The following is a 9,425-nucleotide window of genomic DNA, read 5'->3' as shown; positions in this document are numbered from 1 at the left end:
ATACCTTAACTTTATAGAATAATATACTAAAGGACCATCTCTTGGTACCTACATTGACATAGATGAAATTCATACACATAATGCTGAGTTAAAGAAAAAAAAAACTTTTAGAAGAAATCTAAAATGCCACTTACAGTGGCATTCAACACATACAATGGAATTTCGCCTTAAAAAGGAAGGGTATTCTGTCGTATGCTACAGCATGGATGAACCCGAGGACATTGTGCTAAGTGAAATAAGCCATTCATAAAAACACAAATATTATAGGATTCCACTTAGATGAGGTACTTAGAATAGTCAAAGTCATAAAGACAGGAAGCTTAATAGTGGTTGCCAGGGAACGGAGGAGGGGAGAATGGAGAGTTACTGTTTAATGGGTACGGAGTTTCAGTTTTACATGATGAAAGAATTATGGAGATATAGATGGTGGTGATGGTTTTGCAATATGAATGTGTTTAATGCCATTGAACTGTACACTTCAAAGTGGTTAAGATAGTGTTAAACAACAAAAATTTGTTGCCTGTACAAGGCTGATGTTACAAACTGTATCAGAGTCCCAGCAGGAAAAAGTGATATACTCAACTTGGGTAATTTCAAGAGTTTAATAAACCACTTTCTACAAAATTGTAGGCAGGGCATAAATAAACTCTGAGGGATAAGGCAGTATCCTAGGACTAGTAACAATGAAGGTTCTTTTACCATCCCAAGGGCTGACTGAATAAAACAAGGAAGTGGTGACAAAGAGGACTGTTTGGAGAGGGCCCTCACAAGAGGCATCCAACTCATGCCAACACTGCAGGGAAGGAGCCAGGGAAATAAAGGTCAGAGTATGTTGCCCCTTTGCTCCAATCTGTTACCAGTACTCTCCTTCAGCTGGACCCAACCAGAATGCATCGCCTCCCCCGTGGAGACTGGACCTGGAGGAGCAAACAGAAGATCCAGCACACAAAACACAGGAACACACTTTGTCCAAGGGAAGGAAGAGGATATTTATACTGATTTCTCAAGATCAGAGGTGGATTTACAGTGAAGCTAATGAAGTTTAAGCTTCAGAGCTCCTCAGTTACATAGGCTCTTTCCAAAGCCTGGGAGGAATCCTAGTAACATGTTCATGAGATAGTGTTTTTGTTAAATTTGCAGAAGTAAAATATTTTAACCAAGATCATTAAAACTGGTGTTCTTTCAGGACGCCTGGGTGGCTCAGTCGGTCGAGCGTCCGACCTCAGCTCAGGTCAGGATCTCAGGGTTCGTGAGTTTGAGCCCTGCATTGGGCTGTTTGCTGACAGCTCAGAGCCTGGAGCCTGTCTTCAGATTCTGTGTCTCTCTGTCTGCCCCTCCCCTGCCCGTGCTGTCCCCTGCCCATCCCCTGCTCTCTCTCTCTCAAAAATAAGTAAAACATTTTAAAAATTTAAAACTGGTGTTCTTTCCATTTCAAATTTCCCTCCATCCCATTTCGCCTAGTGTCTGATAGTGTTAAAGGGATATGGGCATTTTTCTTATCTGTTTAAGAAGAAGTTGAATTGAGAATAAGCCATTATATCTATAATTTGAACAGATGTTTTAGAACATTTCAGTAAAACGTGAGGAAATTACAGGTTTCAGAGTTATTTATTTATTAAAAAAATGTTTAATGTATATTTATTTTTGAGCGAGAGACAGAGCGTGAGCAAGAGAGGGACAGAAAGAGAGGGAGACACAGAATCTGAAGCAGGCTCCAGGCTCTGAGCTGTCCGCACAGAGTTATTTAATAAAGAACTGAGAAAAATTCATAAAATTAATGGAGTATGAAGATAAAGTGATAAAGAGAATGGTAGTGGGCATAATTTTGACTTCAAGAAGCAAATTATACCAAAAAATTTTTAGATCATCTCAATAGCAGCAATTGATTAGGAAGAAGAATAAATTCCAAAAAAGAAAGGAATAAGCCTTTTGGATTATTTACAATCCAATTAATGAAGAGAAAATCATAACACATTGTAAAATGTTTTTTAATTTTTAAAAATATTCATTTATTTATTTTGAGAGAGAGAGCACACAAGCAGGGGAGGGGTAGAGAGGAGAGACAGAATCCCAAGCAGGCTCCGGGGCATCAACTCTGAGCCCAGCGCAGGCTCGAACTCACAGATTGTGCGATCATGGCCTGAATGGAGATCAAGAGTTGGACGCTTAGGGCTGGCTGAGTGGCTCAGTCAATTAAGCGTCTGATTGTGGCTGGGGTCATGATCTCGTGGTCAGTGGGTTCCAGTGCCCATTAGGGCTCTGTGCTGACAGCTTGGAGCCTGGAGCTTCAGATTCTGTGTCTCCTTCTCTCTCTCTGCCCCTCCTCCACTCACACTCTGTCTCTCAAAAATTAATAAACATAAAAAAAATTAAAAAAAAAATGGACACTTAACCAACTGTGCCATCCAGGTGCCCCCCCCCAAATTTTTTTTGAAAGAGAGAAAGTGCGTGTGAGCGGGGGAGGGGCAGACAGAGAGAGAGAGAGAGAGAGAGAGAGAGAGAGAATCTTAAGCAGGCTCCACACTGAGCTCGGGGACTGACTCAGGGCTAAATCTCAGGACTGTGAGATCATGACCTGAGCCCATATCCAGAATTGAAGGCTTAACTGACTGGGCCACCTGGGTGCCCCCAAAATTAAATTTTTTGATCACTTAAAAATAATGACAACAAATATGATCTAAAATTATACCATTATAATGATTGCCATCAAGTAACATATGTGAAAAAAATGATAGTTTTCCTAAATTTGATAATACTCTTTTTAAAAAATGTTTAGGGGCGCCTGGGTGGCACAGTCAGTTAAGCGCCCGACTTCAGCCAGGTCACGATCTCGCTGTCCATGAGTTCGAGCCCCGCATCGGGCTCTGGGCTGATGGCTCGGAGCCTGGAGCCTGTTTCCGATTCTGTGTCTCCCTCTCTCTCTGCCCCTCCCCCGTTCATGCTCTGTCTCTCTCTGTCCCAAAAATAAATAAAAACGTTGAAAGAAAAAATTTAAAAAATGTTTATTTATTTTGGGGGTGGGCGAGAGCGCACATGGGGGATGGGCAGAGAGAGAAAGAGAGAGAATCCCAATCAGGCTCCACTGTCAGCACAGAGCCCAACTCAGGGCTTAATCTCATGACCACGAGATCACAACCTGAGCTGAAATCAAGAGTTAGATGCTCAACCGACTGAGCTTCCCAGGTGTCCCTAAATTTGATAATACTCTTAAATATTTACAAAGCATCACCAATAGCAATGCCTTTCAAGTAACCAATAATAAAAAGCATCCTAGAGAAATTCTAACTATTCTAGAGGAAAGACTGAATTATCTTTGTACCATTTTCTACAGAATATACTCTTTCTGTAGAAAATGTTACAAAATTATTGTTATATACAGATTGATCAAAACCTATGAAGCCAAAAGTGTAGGGGAAAGTATTAAAGAAATGTTTCTGGCAGTTAGCTAATTTAAAATGTTATTTTTTCTGGATTTTGTGGTATTTGTCTTTATTGTGATTTATCATTTCATTTAAAGAGATACTCATTTTCCCACATAATTTGGTATTCTTTTTCTTAAAGTGAGTCCCCCAAATTTCATTTAGCATCATGCCCCATAAATTCAGATATGACTCTGCTCAAAATACAAAAGTGAGCCTACTCACTGCAATGATAACAACAGCAATTAAATTACAACATGAAGCACTCTCTCATGGATGGATGACAGGCATATATTGAAAAGACCTTAGAAACTTCATTAATGAAGGAGAGAAAAGAAGCAAAACCAGTTGAGATGGGGTAGGTGGCATTGTGGAGGAAATCCTGACCCATACAAGTCAGGCAGCAAAGTGGTAGAAAATCATTCCAGAAGCAAGACTACTTTAAGAAATTCCCTATCATGCAGAGGTCTCCCAGGAAAGCTTTGTGAAGACAGGAGCAGCATAGGAAGGTCTGGGGGATCTTCTCTTAACACACAAGCTGAAACCATGCTTTGGGGGCACCTCCCACTGAGAGGACTGGTCTAATCCCCACATTGGGGAGCATAACTGGGCAGTTAGTAGAAAAATCCCAGGGAAAAAGTTCTCTCTTACTCATTCAAAAACAGAAATGAAGTAATAAATTAACTCAGAACAACCATGGGGAATTTTGAGAGAATCGTGGGACCTCAATGAAAGAAATCCATAGATGAAGTATTGTTTTGCAAAGGTGTTGCTGATAAACCATTGGTAGGCTTTGAAAAATAATTCACAAGGAGAGAGCTAAGAGGGTTGCAAGTTTTTTTTTGTTGCTGTTGTGTTGTTTGTTTTCATTTTTATCACAGAAATTTTCAAGAATGCTCCAAAAGTAGAAAGTATAGTATAGTAACTCCCCAAATACCCACCATCCAGTTTCTACATTTATCACCATATGATCACTTTTGCTTTATCTGTATGCTACCCACTTCCCCAAAACCGTCAGCAGACTATTTTAGAGCAAATGGCAGGCATAATGATTTCATCCACAAAGTCTTACATCTGTATCTTTAAGAATAAGGACTTAAAAATAGCCATCTTTACCATTATCATACTCAAAAAGTAAATTTAATAAAAATGATTCAATATCATCAATAGGCAGTCAGTACTCAAATTTCTTTGCCTCATAAATATATTTTCAGTTCCTTTATTCAAATCAGGATCCAAATGCTTTTCACATATTGCATTGTTGATATGCCTCTTAAAATTATTTTAATCTATATGTTCTTTTCTTTAGTTTTCCTCACCATTTATTTGTTGATGGAATCAAATCATTTCCCTACAGAATTTGCTACATTCTAGGTTTGGCTGATTGTATCCTGGGTGTTATTTAAAATGTTCCTCTGTTCCCTGCATTTCCTATAAACTGAAAATTAGGTCTAGAGGCTTGATAAGATTCTGGCTATAAACTTTGGGAGGAACATTCCATAGGTGATACTGTGCTTTTATTGCATCACATTAGGAGACATGTATGGTCTATTAGTCTCCTTTTTGGAATATTAAAATTAATCATTGGGGGGCACCTGGGTGGCTCATCAGTTGAGGGTCCAACTTCAGCTCAGGTCATGATCTCACGGTTTGTGGGTTCCAGCCCAGCGTTGGTTTCTGTACTGACAGCTTGGAGCCTGGAACCTGCTTAGGATTCTGTGTCTTCCTCTCTCTCTCTGCCCCTCCCCAGATCATGTTCATTCTCTCTCTCTCTCTCTCTCTCTCTCTCTCTCTCTCTCTCTCTCTCAAAAATAAATAGATAAACTTAAAAAAAATTAATCACTGAGCCCAAGTATTGTCTGATCCAGAATCATAAAGTTCCCCATCAGCTTCTCACCTAATGATTTTAGCAGCTGTTGATGATCAATGACTAGATCCATTATTTCATTCAGATGGCAAAATGGCGATTAGTCCATCATTCCTTCTGCATTCATTAGCCGATACTATTTCTTGGGAGAAGTTGTCCCTCATCTATGCTGCCATAGTACCCCACACGTCCCCAATTATAACACTTCTTATTGTTTTTGTATATGAATTAAGACTTGAAATCTTTGTTCTGGCCCTTGTACCTTATCAGAGCCCACACATAAGTGTTTCTGACATCTCTTGAAGGATACTACATCATAACTAGACCAACACACTAGGGCTCACTCAGTAAAGCCCAGAGCTTTCATAGCTCAATGATGCTTGCTCCCAGTGCAGAATACACACTATCCCTCCACCCTCCTATCCCTGAAAGGCCAAGAGGCTCTAGGCCTTGTTTCCATGAGACTCCTCCTACCACATCCAAGTCAAGGTGACTGAGGAGCCATTGCAGACACCACTGACAGCTTGAGTACTGTGGACTTCTACCCCAACCACAAAGAAATATTGGAGTCGGGGGAGAAGTGTATGGTATTGTGGTATACTCATACAAGAGGTCTAGTTTAAATACATTAAATAATTCCATACTGGATAATCTTTTACTTTTACTAAGTAAGTTTTAAAATTCTGTAAAAAAAAAATAATTTGAAGAGGCAGATTTCTACACTATTACATCAAATTGAGTGAATGTCGTGTGGTTCATTATAGTTCTTAGAAGCTGTAGCTTTTTTTTTTTAATGTTTATTTACTTTTGAGAGAGAGAGAGAGAGAGAGCACGTGCGCACTTGAGCAGATGGGGGAGGAGCAGAGAGAGAGGGAGACAGAGGATCTGAAGCAGGCTCTGCACTGACAGCAGAGAGCCCAATGCAGGGCTCAGACCCATGAATCGTGAGATCACGACCTGAGCCGAAGTCAGACGCTTAACCAACTGAGCCACCCAGGTGCCCCAGACCTGTAGCTTTGACATTGCTTTTGAGGGAATAGTTTTTATATTTTTTGCCTCCCTTACTATAAAGTCACCTCTTCGAGGGCTGGAGCATATATTTCTAGCTCCTCTTAAAATAATACTCTGCATAAATTGTCATCTTTTATTAAATATGCTCCCTGTAAACACAGAGCTAGAGCTCAAAACTAGACCATGGGATTTGGTCTAAGTTTGGGGACTGGAAAGAATAAAGACAAGGCTTTTCTTCAAGTTAATATTACTTTGATTTAGTTCTAAATGAGCCAACAGGCAGAGCAAAGGATATAAATAAGATACAGATGCAGGAGGATGAATGTGGCTTCCATTGCCTCCTTTGTATCTCTCAGAGTGCACCCAAAGTTTGCATCTCTTGGCAATTCTGCAGAACGGAATATCCCCCAGGTCAAAGGAACATAAAATGACAGACTCCCTGCTTTCTATGTTCCCAACTACAGCAGCTCAGAAGCAGCTTAGACTACCTTGGAAGGTGATCGTTCTGAGGCTCAGTGAGCTAAGCCATCTAGGCCCAACTTACATGTTATGGGCCTTGAAATTCTTGTGAGGCCCGCAGTCAGGTAGTCTCCCATTTTCTGTGACTACAGGGTCAGGGCTGAAAGTTCTCCATTTCATCTTCTTAAGGTTTTTTGTGGGCAGGGCTTGGAAAAATAATAAGAAACCCATATATAAGATTGAATCCAAGTGTCACCAGGAAGTGTAGGAAAACTATGGTTGCTACTGCTCAGTTTAACATTAATTATTAATTCCACGAATATACATAGTCAGCCTACCATGTGCTTGTCCCTGAGGACACAAAAGTAAACAAAAGAGGCTCTGCCTTCTGATTCAGGAAAGCTTGGAGTCTAGTTAAATTCATCCTCTCTCTAATGACCATTTCTTTATTGAAGGTAGACAGGAAAAAAACAGGATACACTGGCTTGAAACTTTTTCAAAAGCTTATTATTATTAATTCCGGGTTGTTTAATAACCTTTGATCTCTTCTGGTTTTCCCCCATCCCTCCCTTCTCTGTTGATTCCCTTAAAATAACACTCAGTGCACGCACATTGTCTGTTTTCATTAAACGGTTATGTTTACTCTAAAAACAGAGCTAAGAGCTACCAACTTGAAGGATTCTTTCTCCTTTGTCTCTGGATAAAGTAAACTTTGGAAGACTCACAGAAGATGTAAAGAAATTTGTTCTGGTTCTTAGAGTCAGATACTAGAAAGATACTAGAAATAAAGAGAACTTAATTAATCATTTTAGGATTTTAGGAGTATCATTGTGGAGGACCAAGTGTGAACATGTGAGTCAGCCTATAAACTTTGTACAGTACTAAATTGCAGATTGGTTTGCAGAAAATGAAACTGTTTTCATGAAAATTCACCCTCTGCATTTCTTATGAATTGATTGCTTAATGAGTCTATATGTTTATTAGTGTAATTGTTCCTTGATTCTGTAAATGTAAAATGTTCTAAAAGTATTAACTAAGCCTAGGCTAAATCCTTTTGGATAACAAATATACATAAGATCTCTCAGTATACATGCCTCAGGGCATTTGCATTTGCTGTTTCCAAGGTTTGGGTTTTCCTTCAGACCTCATGCACAAATATCTTATCAGCGGCCTTTGCTGACCACCCTATATAAACAGTATTCCCTCACAATGACCCCACTCCATCTACTTTATCCTGATTTGTTTTACATAACATTGATCACCACCTAGTATCTTTTTTTTTTCTGTTTTATTGAGACATAATTGACAAACATCACTGAAAAGGTTTAAGGTACACAGCATAATGATTTGACTTATATATATCATGAAATGATTGCCAAAGAAGTTTAATTAACACCCATCATCTCATGCAGATACAAAATAGAAGAAAAACATGTTTTTTTTCCCTTGTGGTAAGAACTCTTAGTATTTACTCTTAGCAACTTTCCAACATATCATTCAGCAGTGCTAACAATAGACATCATGTTGTACATTATACCCTTAGTACTTATTTAACTTACAACTTGAAATTTGTAACTTTTGATAGTCTTCATCCAACAATCCGCCCACTCCTGCCCCCCATCTCTGGTAACCACAAATCTGATCCCTTTTCCTATGAGTTTGGTTTTTGGCCAGGGGGCGGGGGGGTTGTTTGTTTTTTTAGATTCCACATATGATGAGATCATATAGTATTTGTTTTTCTCCATCTGATTTGTTTCATTTAGCTTAATGCCCCCAAGTTCTCTCCATGTTGCAGGATTTCCTTCTTTTTTATGGCTGAATAATGTATATACTACATTTTCTATATCCATTCATCTCATGATGGACACTTAGGTTGTTTCTATGTCTTGGCTCTTGTAAATAATGCTGCTATGAATATTGGGGTGCAGATATCTCTTTGACACAGTGTTTTCATTTCTTTTGGGATTGGAAGTGGGCTTGCTGGACCATATTGCAGTTCATTTTTATTGTTTTGAGGAACTTCCATACTGTTTTCCACAGTGGCTATACCAATTTACCATCCCACCAACAGTGCACCAGGGTTCCATTTTCCCCCACATCCTCACCAGTCCTTATTATCTCTTGTCTGTTTGATGCTAGCCATTCAAACAGGCATGAGGTGATATCTCATTATGGCTTTGATTTGCATTTCCCCAGTGATTATTGATGCTGAACATCTTTTCAGGTATCTGTTGGCCATTCATGTATCTTCTTTAGACAAGCATGTATTCAGGTTCTTTGCCCATTTTTAAATTGGATTGTTTCCTTTTTTTTTTTTTTGCTTTTGAGTTGTATGAGCTCCTTGTATTTTTTGGATATTAATTCCTTATCAGATATATGGTTTGAAAATATTTTTCTCATTCTGTAGGTTGTCTTTTCATTTTGTTATTGTTTCTTTTGCTGTGCAGAAGCTTTCTAGTTTCATGTAGTCCAACTTGTTTATTTTGTTGTTGTTGTTGTTTATGCTTTTGGTGTCATATCCAAAAAATTGTTGCCAAGATCAATGTCAGAGAGCTTTTTTCCTTTGTTTTCTTCTGGGAGTTTTATGATTTCAGGTATTACATTTAATTTTTAAAAATCTTTTTAATGTTTATTTATTTTCAAGAGAGAGAGAGAGAGAGGGAGAGTGA

The sequence above is a fragment of the Prionailurus bengalensis genome, chromosome C1, assembly GCF_016509475.1.
Source record: "Prionailurus bengalensis isolate Pbe53 chromosome C1, Fcat_Pben_1.1_paternal_pri, whole genome shotgun sequence".
Classification (NCBI taxonomy): domain Eukaryota; kingdom Metazoa; phylum Chordata; class Mammalia; order Carnivora; family Felidae; genus Prionailurus; species Prionailurus bengalensis.
This window is presented reverse-complemented; position numbering follows the sequence as displayed.